Source organism: Calidris pugnax, unplaced genomic scaffold (assembly GCF_001431845.1).
Source record: "Calidris pugnax isolate Ruff unplaced genomic scaffold, ASM143184v1 scaffold56, whole genome shotgun sequence".
Taxonomy (NCBI): Eukaryota; Metazoa; Chordata; class Aves; order Charadriiformes; family Scolopacidae; genus Calidris; species Calidris pugnax.
The window spans coordinates 7,346,455-7,364,094 of NW_015090839.1; positions in this window are offsets into that span (position 1 = coordinate 7,346,455).

The following is a 17,640-nucleotide window of genomic DNA, read 5'->3' on the forward strand; positions in this document are numbered from 1 at the left end:
TTAGCTAACCACAGGGGACAGATAGTATGGGGTATCTTCATCACAGTCTACAAGTGTAGAAATCAAAAATGTAATAAAGGCCTCCGCAGTCTTCCAAGGAAAGGTACAACAAGCTCCAACTGCTGGAGTTTGGACCAAGGCAAATTCCAGCTTGAAATGATGTATAGCACTTTTGTAACGATGCTAAGTAGTCACTGGAACACTTTTCTGAGGATAGTGGCAGCTCTCTGAAAATTATAAAAGCAAGCTTAACTGTGCTTTCTTGGGAACATGCTCGATCTCCAGCTAGGTGTCACTCAGAGGAGCTCTAGAGTAGCTCTGTGCTGTGCAGGCAGGATTTCATGTTTTAGGTCCCACTACAACAACTTGTCCCATCCTCGCCACAGATCTCCTTTTCACTTGTCACATTATAAGAGAACACAGGGGCATGATGCAGGTGCACACACAATTATAACCCTTTCTCTCCATGTCTCCTAGTTTCACAGACTATAAACCAGAAGGAACCATGTTTCCAGTTGAGGGTTCCTTCTCCATGGGAAAGAAAACCTAAAAGAAGCTGCTTCTCTAGAACTTTTTCTGTAGTACTGTGCCATGTGGTAAACACAGTCATGCAAATAACATGCAAACAAGCATAAACGGTCACATACCCTGCTGAATACTATCAACATAAATCTGATCATTTCCACACCACATACTTTTTGAAGGCACTTTGAAAAATGCTGGTGCTTGAGTAGGGCAATTTATACTATTTCTAGAATACATCCAAAGCCCAGTTTTCCTGGCATTATTTTCACATTGTCAATATTAGATCAATTTCTTTCACCTCTTTCCATGAACTATTGCTACCTACAAGAAACAACAATTTTCATCCACCGTTGCAATGTCCTCTGAGACCCCTGACATCAAGGACCTTTCCCATTTACGTTTATCATGTGCAGAATCTTTCCTGGTTATTTATGGTCCGGAGCTGACATTTTTTACACCCAGATTCATGCTTTACCAGATTTTAAACCAGCTCATGAAGTGCTGTTACCTCCCTAACCCAGTGACTGTCCTATGGAAATACATGAAAATGCTAAGCACAACAAGAGTTCCCCGCTTTCCTGTAATTAGGGTTTGCCAATATAAAGAAATAAAAATTCTTCTTGTCACCCAGAGCTTGATTAATCACCAACTATGATTTAGCAATCAAATAATTTATTGTTTTAACACAGAATGGCAAAATCACAATAAATTTGCAAAAACTAAATAAACTATGCTTTCAAAAAATTCTCATAAGTTTATGATCATTTTTCTTACCTGTTCTAACACCTTAGAAGCTCCTGATAGTGACTAATTATTCTTCAAACTCTGACAGGCAAGTCTTGGAAAATTCTCAAAGTTGTATATTTCCTGTTTCTTACTGTTTAAGAAGATTACCACAGCTATTTCAAACAGGTTCCCACAGAAAAATACTCCTTCCATCCTCTGTCTTCCTGTTCATCAATATCTCATTTTCTGCAGCTGGTCCCAGGAAACCATATGGCCATGCAGAGGCTTAAGTCATTTTAAATTATTTATCCACCCTCAAGGTACCTGGCTTTACATTTTTTAGCTTTATAGATCTCTATTACTAGATCCTTAGCTTTCAGATGTAAAACTTCTTTAGATTGTTCCACAGCCTTAAGGACAGCATGGCTAAACTTAGAAATATAGAGCAGTTGTTAATCACATATATGTCCAACATGACAGACAACAAAAAATATTCAAAACATCTGTAGATGGTGAAGGCAAGTGAGGTACTTGGTCTGGGGTCTTTCCCTCTCCTCTCTTGTTCATTGAAGGGATGTGAACACTGTGTGTGCACTGTGCCACCCATTCCCTGCAGCCCTCCTGTGCCCCCAGCTGACCCCCCTGCAGCCACCCTCGCTTGCTTGTGGCCCCATCTCCAGCAAACCGCCCAGGTCCGTCCAAGGAGAGCTCCAAGCAGTGCTTATGGCACGGGTAGCTCCCTGATCTGCACCCACAAAGACTAAGCCTGGGGCTGCTCCCAGCGGGAGGCAGAGGAGAGGGCACAGGCACAAGCATCTCTGAGCCCCTGGCTGAAGGGCCAGGGGTTACCCCAGTCCCTGGAGGGTCCATCGCATCCAAAGAAGATAAGCCTGTAATATTTGAAAATCTGCTTTTTCGCTGAAGCGCTGTATTGCTTAGCACACAATTACATTTTATGCAGATTGAACACCAGAATGTGCTTCTGCGAGGATCTCACCATAGCCTGACATTTTCCACTGTCTGTAGATTTGATGATGTGGTCGAGTTACATTAGCTTTGAAATTATTAACCTGTCCATTACACAGGTAGTAATTTACAACCCCTGCTAATTCACAGAGGCCAAGCTTTATCTGACTTTCAATTTCTCAATAATTTGGAATCAAGCCAAAGCTAACTTTGCCTTCTGATCCTGACCCCATGTCTTACTAGTCCTAGAAAGAGTTATTCCTGAAACTATCATGCACGTATTTTGGAGGCTAATATCCTATTTTTCTTTTAACAATTTTTCTATTGAAAAGTCTATTCATTCTATTGGACACTGCACATTCAAACAATAGGATATAGGTGCATTAGGTGCATCTATATTAGACATTGGGTAATAATGTTATTTTTTTCTGAGCACTTGAATAGCTGATCTGTTTCTGCATGTGTATCTGTGGGTCTCACTGCATGAGAGACAAAGTGGGTAACTCCAAAATTAATATAATCATGTCATAATAAGTACCTTAAGAATCCTGTGCATGTCACCATTATCAAGGGGAGTCTCCCATTCTCTTCAGGGGAGCTGGGTTTTTTTCTGGGGAGGGAAATAAATCAATATTTTTTTAAATTATTCTTTCACATACAGTTATTCTTGCATCCTAATCCTACCCCACCCCCCCCCAAAAAAAAACAACCCACAAAAAAACCACAATGCAAGCTGTAGCACCCCATTTAGTAATTACAATAAGGATTTCTAATGTGGTGATATGTAATGCCTAGATTTGGGGTAGATTCCATCGGAGTGGACATGCTTACCTCTTTTTTATAGCCTTTTGCTATTTCTTGCCAGAGTGCCTAACTCTATCTCAGCTGAAACCATATCTATGTTGTTCCCACAGAATTGACCAAGTGTCATATTAGGCCATTTTAGATCCCGCAGTATTCTGTAACACCAGACCCACAACTCTTAATTCTTTAATTAATCTAATATTTACACATTACTTCAAGAAATCTCCTCAAAGGCTAAAGCAACAGTAAAAATAAAACTCTATTCGGTGGCAGACAAATAGATGAGATGTTGAGGACAGGTACTGTGAGCACAATATTGCAAGCCCTTTCCAACCAGGGAGACAGAAACTGCCCACATGACACAAAGGGGGAGTGGAAATGAAATCAATAATCAGCTCCTCTACCCTGTCATAACCAACCAGTTGGCTATAAATCACCAGCTGACTAGACTCTGCAAAGAGCTAATTTAGAAAGAGCTTGAAGATTTATGGTTTTTATCATTACTCTCACTATCTCCATATTAGGTGTTTGAAGTATACATGTTCTTCCAGCATATCCAGGCATTAGTTATCCTTTTAATTATACTTGACCAAAAGTAAAAATCTCTCTTTCATCATCCAACCCGAGGCTGCAGATATCAAGAGTCAGAAGGAAAAAGAAAGATGACTCATACTATAACACCTTCAATTACTGCATCTAATAAGCATTATTACTCCAGCACCAATTAGGGGATATGAAAGATTAAAAAACACCCTTTAAAATTTAAGAACGTTAAATTAACCCTGAAGATTTGCAAAAGGTGAATTTCCATATTGTTAAGGCACTCTACAAGTTGTCAGTAGTCCTAGCGATAGGAATACTTACATAATTGCCTGGGAAATGTCTCTTTTCTAATTTTCCTGTGAAATTAAAGGAAGAAATAATCAAAAATCATTAGAAAATTCAAACTAAACACTGATATTAATTTAAACATTTCTAACCACAGTGAAAGATGCTCTGCTTTTATTGTGTAAAGCATAGAAGCAACATACAATGGTTTGACATTTTAAAATAAATATTTTCAAAGAAAAATGCTAAAAATATCCCTTTTCTATATTTACATGTCCAATTCAACCCTAGATAACCACTAAAACATAAATTCCGATTGCAATCTGGTTACAATGCACACCAAGCACAAAAGGCTTCTAATGATCTTTGATTAGTTCTTTATTAAATTCATCAAGGGAGCAAAGAAAATTTAATAATCTTCACCATTTGTCATCTTTCTGATTACAGTTTTGATTAGAACTTTCAGCTTTTATTTTCTTCTTTTCTAGTCATTGCTATTACTATGATAGTGCTTCTTCCTCTAGTTTAAGAAGAATGAGATAGAGCAAATGAAACAAATTTGTAACTCTGGATATGTATTTAACTAGGTGTGCTCACACCCTGAAAAAGGCTAGCTAAGAATATGAGAGCTTAAAAATGCAAAATAGCCCTTCGTGTAGCATCTCCACATTCATACCATAAAAGATTTCATAGTCTCAGATAAATAATAACTTGATTAGCTAACCAGATACTTTAAAAATAACCTACACGCAGATCTCTCTAGAAGGAAAAAATGTTTCAACATTTGAAGAGGAATTTTCATTTTTTAGAAACATTCATAAATTTATTCTACTATTTTAGTGTTCAGTATTATGATTCACTTATTTAATACAAACAATTAAAAAAATGCTTTACTGTGCATTAGATAACCTTATCATAAAAAACTGCAAAGAAACAAACTGAAATAATCTAAATAGATGAAACAATTTTCTCAACACAACATACACTGTGTCAGTCAAAAATGTGTGCATTTCAGTCTCTGTTACAGAAGTATAATTTTTTTATATTCCCAATGCAAAGCCCACCCTGTCACCATGCTGGATGACGCAGGCCTTGGTTCTCTGGGAAGAGCTAAGGGAGTTGCAGCTTTCTTATTTGCAAGGATTACTGCACAAAACCCTGCAGCAGCAAGTGCTGTTTTCACCAGCATGCAAAGGACACGTTAAACAGTCACTGGATAAAATTCTGAAACAGCCCTGAACCAAGAGGTGAAACCAGGAAGCCCATCTTTGGCAGGTAGACACCCCAAGCACTGGACTGAAGAGCTGTCTTTTCTCTCCATTCTTCCCTTCCCAGTTGAAGGAATCTTTAAATTTTCCTACGGAACTGAATGTCTCGGAGAAAGTAGAAAGTTTGTGCTGTCCCCTACTCCTTCTACAGACCGACAGCTCTGCACATCAGAAACCAGTGCTTGAGTTCTGTTGGGCAGAGGAACCTGAGTCCAGACTGTGGCTTCTGACATTGTGTGTATAGGAGGCTTTCTTTTTTTTTTTTTTTAATAATCATGAGAAACAAGGGAGAAAAAAGGACACCAGCCTTGTTCCAAGGTTATTGAACAGAGAGCCTGTGGTGTTGTATGGATTGCAGCAAAGTGTGGATTCAGAATTTCAGACTGGGCGATAATGGAGCAGTAGCTGCTTCTGTACCTAGGGTAAATGTTAGAAAAACAGTAAATAACCCACTAAGGGATGAAACACTCATTTCTACCAGGAGAAGGTCTCTGCCCAAGTACCTGAAGCCTTCGCATGTCCAGAGCCTCATGTCCCAGGTGTACTTAACTTTCCCAGCTTGATTGGCCACTTCCCTCATCACCAACCAGCCTTCCTCGACATGTGAGTGAGGAGAATTGTTTAATTGGAGTAACCACAGGAGGTTTTTAAAGGGTTCACAACTATGGTGAGCTAAAGGACCTCTTTTTTAGTGCAGGCAAAGTGATTCCATCTGAAAGCTAAAGGAAGAACATCTCCACTTCCCAACTCCCAGGAACATATTTAATTTATATACTTTTATCAGTTGTGTACAATATAGGAATCTCAACCTTTCTGATTGTTATTAATGTATCTTTTTCTCTCCCAAGATGCTACTTATTAATTTTGCCTGGTTTTATCTCTTCTAAATCATTAAGCTAACAGCTTCTCACTACAAAATAGCCTTACTCTAAAATGCAATTTGTATTCAAACATATGTGAAATCCCGGACTTATGTTTTAAAAAAAAAATAAATGTTGATCTTTTTGTTTGGGTTTTGGTTTGGGTTTTTTTTTTTTCTGGGTTTCAGCGTGGTTTTTAATGTTATGTCATTATAGAAACTGCTCTACGAAAACAAAATGCTTATTGTGATGTTTATAATTTGCCTTATTGCAATTCCACTGAATGTTAAGCTCTGTATTTTTCAAATCTTTGCATTTCCAAGTACATAAATGAGCACTTTCCCTAGCTAATTGGAGTCCTTTTTCTTCCTCGCAGGCTGTCTACAATCTCTTAAATGCTCCAAACAATTATGTGATGTCGCAAATGCAAGACATTATATTGGAGCTTTCCCTTGTGCGTAGTGATGTATTTGTCATGTGGCCCCAGAGACAGCAATCATCTGTATCATGCTTGGCTTAATAGTAGTAGCAAGGGAAAAAATGAGGAGAAGGAATAGAAATAACAGAGACATTTAACATTGGTGTTTACAGTAAAATCTAGACACATTTTCACTGCAGAAGATGCATGATGTGATTTTGTCACTAGGATATTAAAGGTTGCATTTTTAAAATAAAACTTTACAGTCAGCATGAAAAGAATAATCTTCAGCACAGAGAACTTGCTGAGAGCCAGAAATAGCAAAATCTGCAGAGGAGCTGATAGCATCGTTGAGAAGAAGTCAAAGTTTTACACCTCCTAACTGCTCTTTATTAGAAAATGATTTATTCAATATAAAATAGGTTTTCAAAATGATGATGGGATTAATCAACTTGTTAGCAGAGAAAGTACTGAAATAACTTCACGGTTGGCATAGCTAGTTGTCAGATCAGCTCTCCCTTTCATAGGCACTTGTTATAACAGGCAGGGGGCTAACCCTCTCAGACATGGAGCTAATCAGTCCTTGAAAGTCACTTCATCCAGTGGAGTGGAATAATGTACTCTAGCGTCGTTTGTCCACCTCTACCATTTGGAGCGATGGTATTTAGATTGTCCATTTTTGCCTCATCAGCTCCCATTTCAAAGAATTATAATTTTTTCAACGGTATCAGAATGTATTGTCTCAAACTATCTGCTTTATAGCCGGCATTGTTAAGACCGGTCCGTGAATATATACTAAGATAAAGAAAAAGCAGCTGCATATTTGGAAAGGCTGTTCTTTAAGCTTGATTAGGTTCTCACAAAAAAAAGAGTCTGAACAAGAAGTAAGATCACGATTAATGACAAAGAACAATATTTCCAGCAAAGAGTTAAGTTAATCAACCTACTGAACTTCAGGGTCCATTTACAATTGCTGTGCAGATGCCGGCAGCTTTCTGGGCACGCGTGCCTGCCCACCCTGTGCAAACAGCTGCTCTTTGTCTCATTTTGCAATATTTGTTACTGGCCTCCCCAAAACAACCAGCCGCTTTCCCCGCCCGCAAGAATTGATTCTTTTCCCTGAGTCTGGACAGAGCCTAATTGAACATGAATAGATTCCCTGGCCCCAAACAAGATCACTGAACTTGGAGAAGAGAAAAGCTGACAGGCAAGGACAATATAATAAACTTTTCTTTGCTACTGGCTTTTCCTCGCTGTCACTCAGTGCTATCAGCAAATTATCGGAAGGAAATGTGTTTTATAAAAGAGGTTCCTCTTTCTCCTAGCCCCTGAATATTCCCCCTTGGGAAATTCCCCAGGTTTCTATTTCTTGTACAACATACAAACCCAACCTCATTGGTGCTTTGGGGCTTTGGTACTAGGTATTACCGAGCCCTTTAAGGTAACTTCACAATTTAAACACCTCTCAGTCAAAAATATCAGCTTTCTTCCAACAGTCTTTCAGACTTTTTACAAGTGCATTGAATCTAGTGAACTGTGCATTAACAAGTGGAAATGTCTCTAGCAAATTGTTCTTCTAGCTGAACTTTCCCAAATGTTTCATTACTCAATTAACCATGATTTAAATTAATCAGAAAATCCAGGAAATTAATAAAAGTAGGACTAGACTAAACAATGTTGACAATTTGATTATGTTGTACACAGAATTCATCTATTCACTAAAATCCTCTTAGTGTGATAACTCCTCTCTTCTGATTACAATTATTTCATTTATGTGGTGAATGTGTCTTGTCTTGTTCTAATACTGGGTGTTATTTCAAGCAAATTTTTTCTCCTGTCTGGAGAAGCCTGGAATCAACAAGGGAATTTCTTTTGAAATTTGTTCACCCAAATGCATTAATAAAAAAAGCACCCAGATATATTCCTCTTTTTTTACACCGTAGCAGCATACAAATGGCTATATGCGTCTCCCAGTTGTAGGTACATCCTTCGTGTCCAAGCAGCTATAATGTGTCTGCTAGATGGCCACCACAGGGCTTCCAGTGTCTCTAGTTGTCGCTGTGTCTTCCAGTGACTCCCCCTATCTACAAAAGATCATGAAAATCAATTTTATTTTGCATAAATGACTGTCATTTAAATATCAATAGCACAAAAACCAGTGCATGGATTTAAGAGAGAACATCGCCTTCCTGGAGCTGGGAAGAGTGTGGGTCTTGCTGCCTTACTGAGTGGAATATTGATGCAAGCAGGATGTTTTCAAGGGGGTGGCTGTTTGCACTGCTTGGGCCATAGGGTAAAAAAACCCTGCTCAATTAGCTTTATCTTTTGCTTTTGTTTGTAATCACAGCGCGTAATATACCCATTTCCTGATCAAACAGCTGAAGCATAAAGCAAGTTAATCTGACAACCATGGCAATTTATTATGTACGTTTTTCTCTTTTGATTCAAGAAGAGTTTCTTCTTTATCTTGAAAATTTTGGTCTTGTATTGGAAAACAAGGAGCTTTACTTTAGTAAAAACAATAAATAAATAAATAATTCTCCCCCATCAACATTCCCTGTAAACGCAAAAACTTTCCACAGACTTTTTATAACTGAAACTAATTCATTTAGGTTTATGATATTTAATTCACTTAGTTTCATGAAACTCATCCCAGTGTACATAACACATGCCCTACAGCAGCTCTACCACAGGGTCTGATAAAGCGTCCTACAGGGCTTGGTCTTCTGCTCTCCCAGCCAGGTGGCATAAGGAAAAGTCACCACATTACTGTGAAGAGCAAATGGGCAAGAGGGAAAGGGAAAGTGTAACCATCCCAGGATGTATTTGTTGCTTCCCTTCAGGAATGGTTTTTGCTACCATTGGCTTGAATAGAGAAAAGAGTTGTATTTCTTCCTAACCTTCTCCATCTAGTTATAAATTGTGTTACTGGAAAGGCTAACTCAAGACTTTTGCATTGTAATGAGAGTAATAATGAATAATGGCACTTATGTGTAGTAAATTAGGCCCTTGCGAATAAACATCCTTTTTACCCAGATGCTTACTTTCTCAAATTTCATAACAAATCAGAAATAATCTGTGTGGAACAGGATGCAAAATTAACTTAAGCAAAAGAGTAACTGCGATATTCAGAAGTTACTTGGTAATAATCAACTTAATTAAACATACCTTAATAAATCAGAATTATGAAAATAGAGTAATTTAATTTAAATAGTTATCTCAGAGTCTTCACACCACAAATCGCAACACTGAAAAAGTCAGACAGCTACAGATAATGAATTTTGTTGCTCTTAAATATGCCACATGATCACAGATTTACTTAGATACAGTTTGTGGGTTTTTTTATGCTTTTGTTACCATCTTGCCAAATTTTCTTTTTGTATTGTGACTCTTGACTGCTACTGTTCTTTGTTATTATACGTATTTCCCCCACAGGAGTAACCCCGCTAAAATCAAGTTAGTACTTCTGCAAACAAGTCTGTAAGCAACTGTTCACTGAATCACCTATCTTACACTTACATGAAAGAACAAATTGATGCTTAATCAGTTTATGGGAATAATTGGTGCTTCAAAGGGTAGCTGGGGACCTTTCCGCAACTCTCCTGTAAAACATGTTTAAAAGCATTTTAAATTCAATATCTAGACAATTTCTGCCTGAATAAGTCAGGTGAGATCTTACTCGAGAGAAGTCAGTGGAAATTGTTAATTGAAGTAAATCCCAGCATTAGCTGAAAACAAAACTGAATGCATAACATATAATTTATATTAATGGTTGAAATCAGTTTAACATTGCTTTCAGGAAAGCATAGTTATCTTGTTCAAAATCCATATAGGCATCCTGAAACTTTGGTCTTGAAGGAGGAAAATACTCCAGGGCCCACTGACCGCACTACGCTTGTCTCCCATGATGCTTTCAGTGTCCCAGGGGAACAGACACCATTCCCTTGCCTTCTTTGCTTACAACTTTCAAATCTCTCCAGTGTCCTCTCCTATGACTTCCCATCCTAAATTTAAGAGCACTGCATTTCAAATCCCGATACAATTATGGCTAGCTACATGTCACATTACCTACTAAAATATGTGCTGAAGTTGGGGAAATGTAGCTGTTAATATTTCTCTGCTGTCTAACATTACAGTGCAATTGCAGCAATGTTTCTGAAAGACCAGTTCAGTACATTAGCTCTCAAATATGAAAAAATACACTTTCATCATTGAAATTATTCACTTAAAGCAGCACTTCAGCAAAACATTGTCCAGACTGACCTTGCAATTATATCGCATCTAGTGTGTACTGATTTACATACCGTGTGCTTTTCCACCTGTAATTGAGGCTATTAAGCAGAATGCAGAGGCTGAGCTCCACCCTCTGTATCTAGTAGATTAAACAGAAGGTGTAAACTCAACAAAACACACTGAAGAAGCTGCTGCTGAAGTTACACTACGAGGGCTGAGCACCGGTCAGAGTCACCCTTCTCCTGCCTGGAAGGTGCAGCTCACCATCTTTTGCTCACTAAAGATGCTGCCATTCTTGGTGTAGCTCACAACCCCCAATTAGTAAAAGTCATCCTGAGATAAACAAATTCAGAAAAAAGAGAGATACTGTGATGACGCGATTCTAATTTTAAAAATTAGATTAGAATCAGAACTTTAGATTAGAATTTTTTTTTTGCAATAATTTTAATACTGTTGTTTAAATTACTCCATAGAAGAGACACTATTGCTCTGACTGAATAAGAAACTTACAAAAATGCTGAATTTTAAATAACTACATCTCTTTTCAGAACTAAATAATCATGTGCCCACAAAATTTTCAGGATTTGGGAATTAATGTGTCGGGTTTTTCTGGCTACTAAAAATACCAGCAAATCAAAATCACCACTTTCGTTCACACAAAAATAGCTTTAAATACTTTTATTACAATACTTTGTGTTTTGTACACTGTCTCTAGTTATTAATGTGCTATGAGCTGAGAATGCTGATGATCTAATTTGCTTCTGCAAATGTGGAAAATGTCTAAATCATAAATGTTCCTAGAGGCCCAAGAGAAAGAGTAATAAAAGTAAAGCCATCTTGAGATCTTAATTTGGGATAGTATTTTAAATCGCTCTTGCCATATAAAGTAATTACAGAACCAACTATTAGAAGATGCTGAATTAGAGTCTGGATAGCACCAAAAATCACTGTCATGAAGCACGGGATAGGACATTTGCATGTGAAAGGATTGTGAACAGTATCTATAAAGAATTGTGAAATTACTACCATATTTATTATTATAATTTTGTATCATCACAGTCTCATTTCAGCATGACCTGTAAGAATAGATTAAATTAATGTCATTTTCTCTTCTTGTTAACATCTTTATCATAAGAGCAAGCTGTCACAATCTTAGTGTCTAAAATAGGCTGCGAATTACAGGGGGCAGGAGCCGGACCATTTCCCCATTCCGCGCCTTGGTTGGCGTCTCACCTCTCCCAGTTTGCTCGTCCTTCCCCACCACACGGGGTGACAATCAGCATAAAAGCTCATTGTCTCCTGCTCTCCAGTAAAGAAGAAGATAGCCTTCACTGTTTTAAGCCTCAGAATGAGTGAAAAATGTAGAAAAACAGAGAGAGGTGAGGGTTGATCTCTTCTCCCAAGCAAAAAGCAATAGGACAAGAGGAAATAGCCTCAAGTTGCTAAACCAGGGGAGGTTTAGGATGGATATTAGGGACAATTTCTTCACCAAACGGGCTGTCACGCATTGGAACAGGCTGCCCAGGGAAGCAGGGGAGGTTTTGGGTGGATATTAGGAGCAATTTCTTCACTGAAAGGGTTGTCACGCATTGGAACAGGCTGCCCAGGGAAGGGACTGAATCACCATGCCTGGAGGTATTTAAAAGATGGGTAGATGTGATGGCTTAGGGACGTGGTTTAGTGGTGCATTTAGCAGTGCTAGGTTAATGGTTGGACATGGCTTTAGTGGCGCATTTAGCAGTGCTAGGTTAATGGTTGGACTTGATATCAAAAGTCCTTTCCAACCTAAATGATTCTACGTTAATTTGGCCCCTGGAAACCCTGTCTTTTTATATAACTGGATTATGAAAAGATAGAGGTTATAGTTGGTAAATTTTGTCTTGTTTTTCCCTTCCATCTCCCTTTTCCCTTTTTCTTCATCAATTTCAAATACAAGGACAGAAAAGGAAAGACCACAACATCACCAAGGAATTTCCCACGTGAATTTTTGAGGCATTTTCTTGAGTATTTTCAAAAAAATGCAAAAAACATTTATTTCGCTACCTATTGAAGAAAGGTTTCAGGACTTTGAAACTAGTCAGTCCCTCTTTCTCAAACATTTTGAGAATGAATAAATACTGCATCCATTTAAAGGTCTCTCAGATCACATTGTTCACAATGTGAGCAATGGTAAAAACCATCGATAAACACAGACAGTAGCTGTGTACTGCTCTGTACATAACATCAATTTACTTTTTAGTAGGGAAAGAAAAAAAAAGGTATGTTTCGTTTGGAGGGTTTTTAAAAACTTGCCATGGTATTTACAACATCAGGCACAAGCACTTTCTTTCAGAGCAAAAGATCCATTTGTAATGCCTTCAGGCTCCTGGCATGAAGGGTCCTCCATCCCCCAGTTACTCATGGAGCAAACAGGACCTCCATACATGGAGAAAAACCCTTTTTTTTCAGACTATATGTTAGATAGCCAACAGGAGGGACCAGATTTACAGGTATTTCACTACGTATCGGCTTCAAATTCAGCCTACAAACCCCTGGGATTGTCTGTCATAATGGCATATGATCACTGAACAGATATTAGCACTACTGCTGTCATGTTATCATTAGCATCTTATAGAACATGATATTTACATACAAATCCTTATAAACACCATTTGGAACAATGATGGCTTCCCAAGTAGAGCTGGACACTCTGGACATTTAGATACAATAGAGATAATACCCCCTCTCTTCTCTCCAGCCAGCTCACCTCTGTCTTCTGGTGCTCCAGGACATACTCCTTTGGGTTCAGCAAAAGGGCTACGTGCTCAGGTGAGTCCCAGACAAGCACAGGGCTGCAGCAGGTATTCCAGGGAAAACCATAATTCCAGCAGCAGTTATAATTCCAGCACTGCCTGGAAAAGGCACAAAACGTATACATTCCATGGGAAATACTGTCAAAGAAGAAAAAAAGATGGTACCCCAGGAGTGCCTTATTTGACACCACAAAATACTCGTGCATGGACATAATTTTGTTGAAAGCCTTGTCAGGATGTCTCTGGCAATGAACACCTGTGCTGAAATGCTCATGGACCTGGGGGATGCATGGGAGAAGTAGCTGCATGAGCTGTGACAAGCTATTTAAATCTGCTCAACATCCAAGGCTTTTGGAAGACCCCCCGTGTCTATTCCCTTTAGGTCTACTCTTCTTGATAACTAGCAGTAAGGTGAAACCAATGGCTTAAACAAGCAGATAAATTGTTCTAACTGCTAACTAATGGACGTGAGGGGCTTGGTGCCTTCTTTACCTAAACATGGTTTTCAGTGCTGGCAATCCAGAAGCTCTGCCTGTCGGACCATTCATCTGACCATTCCCTAGCCTCTATCTGCCAAACTATCTGGGTTAAAAAGCACATCGCAACCGAGTACCGAGACAGCAGCTGAATAACAAAGCTGACAGAACTGGGGGTACAGTGAAGAATTAGTTTTGGGCAACCTGCTGTTCCAGCTCAGCAGCAAATAAAGCAGTTTGCAGCATTATTTGCATGCATAATTCACGAGGGTGCTTCTTAGGGAGAAGTAAAACCAAACCCTTGTGGAGTTCCAAAATAACCTCTATCTTCCCTTTGATATGCTGAATATGTTGACAGCTCATTTCTGTTGTGGGTTTTTTTGGGCTAAGACTATCGCAGGGATATAACTGCATAGCAGTTTCCGGAAGGATTAGGAGAATAAGATATAATTCAATGTAGGTCATGTTGTTGTCAAATGATGGCTTTTCAGCATGGTATATTTATATACTACTAATTCCAGTTTCCATTGTATGTAAAGGATGATTACTTATTTAATGAAGAGACTTCACTGGAACAGAGTTTTGTTACAAGATAATGGTCTCATGCTGTTAACTAAATGGGAAAGCATTTATTGTAAAATATATACACTCTAATTTATGAGATTAGCTTGTTCAAAGGGAAGATCCAGCAATAGGATGTGGGCAAACAAGAAAATATATTATGAGAAAAAGACTATTTTCTTGACCATAACAACAAAAATGGTAACACGAAAATAAGGGAAAGACCACAACGTCACCAAGGAATTTCCCATGTTAATTTTTGAGGCATTTTCTTGAGTATTTTCAAAAAAATGCAAAAAACATTTATTTCGCTACCTATTGAAGAAAGGTTTCAGGACTTTGAAACTAGTCAGTCCCTCTTTCTCAAACATTTTGAGAATGAATAAATACTGCATCCATTTAAAGGTCTCTCAGATCACATTGTTCACAATGTGAGCAATGGTAAAAACCATCGATAAACACAGACAGTAGCTGTGTACTGCTCTGTGCATAACATCAATTTACTTTTTAGTAGGGAAAGAAAAAAAAAGGTATGTTTCGTTTGGAGGGTTTTTAAAAACTTGCCATGGTATTTACAACATCAGGCGCAAGCACTTTCTTTCAGAGCAAAAGATCCATTTGTAATGCCTTCAGGCTCCTGGCATGAAGGTGCAGTGTGACTTCTTTCCTCCATCCCCCAGTTACTCATGGAGCAAACAGGACCTCCATACATGGAGAAAAACCCTTTTTTTTCAGACTATATGTTAGATAGCCAACAGGAGGGACCAGATTTACAGGTATTTCACTACGTATCGGCTTCAAATTCAGCCTACAAACCCCTGGGATTGCCTGTCATAATGGCATATGATCACTGAACAGATATTAGCACTACTGCTGTCATGTTATCATTAGCATCTTATAGAACATGATATTTACATACAAATCCTTATAAACACCATTTGGAACAATGATGGCTTCCCAAGTAGAGCTGGACACTCTGGACATTTAGATACAATAGAGATAATACCCCCTCTCTTCTCTCCAGCCAGCTCACCTCTGTCTTCTGGTGCTCCAGGACATACTCCTTTGGGTTCAGCAAAAGGGCTACGTGCTCAGGTGAGTCCCAGACAAGCACAGGGCTGCAGCAGGTATTCCAGGGAAAACCATAATTCCAGCAGCAGTTATAATTCCAGCACTGCCTGGAAAAGGCACAAAACGTATACATTCCATGGGAAATACTGTCAAAGAAGAAAAAAAGATGGTACCCCAGGAGTGCCTTATTTGACACCACAAAATACTCGTGCATGGACATAATTTTGTTGAAAGCCTTGTCAGGATGTCTCTGGCAATGAACACCTGTGCTGAAATGCTCATGGACCTGGGGGATGCATGGGAGAAGTAGCTGCATGAGCTGTGACAAGCTATTTAAATCTGCTCAACATCCAAGGCTTTTGGAAGACCCCCCGTGTCTATTCCCTTTAGGTCTACTCTTCTTGATAACTAGCAGTAAGGTGAAACCAATGGCTTAAACAAGCAGATAAATTGTTCTAACTGCTAACTAATGGACGTGAGGGGCTTGGTGCCTTCTTTACCTAAACATGGTTTTCAGTGCTGGCAATCCAGAAGCTCTGCCTGTCGGACCATTCATCTGACCATTCCCTAGCCTCTATCTGCCAAACTATCTGGGTTAAAAAGCACATCGCAACCGAGTACCGAGACAGCAGCTGAATAACAAAGCTGACAGAACTGGGGGTACAGTGAAGAATTAGTTTTGGGCAACCTGCTGTTCCAGCTCAGCAGCAAATAAAGCAGTTTGCAGCATTATTTGCATGCATAATTCACGAGGGTGCTTCTTAGGGAGAAGTAAAACCAAACCCTTGTGGAGTTCCAAAATAACCTCTATCTTCCCTTTGATATGCTGAATATGTTGACAGCTCATTTCTGTTGTGGGTTTTTTTGGGCTAAGACTATCGCAGGGATATAACTGCATAGCAGTTTCCGGAAGGATTAGGAGAATAAGATATAATTCAATGTAGGTCATGTTGTTGTCAAATGATGGCTTTTCAGCATGGTATATTTATATACTACTAATTCCAGTTTCCATTGTATGTAAAGGATGATTACTTATTTAATGAAGAGACTTCACTGGAACAGAGTTTTGTTACAAGATAATGGTCTCATGCTGTTAACTAAATGGGAAAGCATTTATTGTAAAATATATACACTCTAATTTATGAGATTAGCTTGTTCAAAGGGAAGATCCAGCAATAGGATGTGGGCAAACAAGAAAATATATTATGAGAAAAAGACTATTTTCTTGACCATAACAACAAAAATGGTAACACGAAAAAAAAAGACGATGACTTGGTTGTATCTTTATCCTCGCAATATGTACATGTAAGTAACTGGTTATATCTGTGCAAGTTATATGCATCTGTGGGGAAAAAATATCACGTAACGCTGTGGAACTGCAGGATTCAACCCTTCTGCCACTGAAGACTGAGTAAATAAAACAAAAAGGATTTTCTATGAGTTTCTGTGCCTCTCGCTGCAGGTACCCTCCACCCCCGAGTATATGTTACATTCAGCATTCAGCACGTGTTCAGGGAGCGCTCCTAACTCCTCTTTAAGTTCTCCTGTTTCTATTACCAATAAAAATTAATTTGCATATAGGAGCTTCCTAATATTCCTGAATGTGGTGTTAATATACAGCTATAAACCCAAAGTGTTAATCAGGACTAGTGAGACAAAAGATCTCCCTAAGGGGGAATTGTCGGTTACATAATCAGAATACATTAAAATCTAGTAGACTGCATGTTTTTAATAAAAAAGAGAAAAATGAAGGGCTGAATTTATAGGCAGCAGACAAAGCTCCCTTAAAAATAAGCCCATTAATGCTTCCTGCAAGGTCAGATCAAGGGTGATGAAATGAGAATTGACCAAACACGAGAGCAATTCCCAGCTAAATAAAAAGCCAGATATTCTTTTCTTCACTGACAACAGAAAATGAACATAGAGACAAGAAGGGTTGATCACTGATGCCAAAAATGTACTTTCCATTCTCCGCGCTTTCTAAAGTCTCTTCTTTTATCCATTTTCTATTTTTCATCATATTGCCATTCTCCCTTTTTTGTCAATGACCTTTCTTCAGTCCAACTCAGCTTCTGTCTAATGACCTGAAGAGGCCTTCTTCACAGGCTGGAA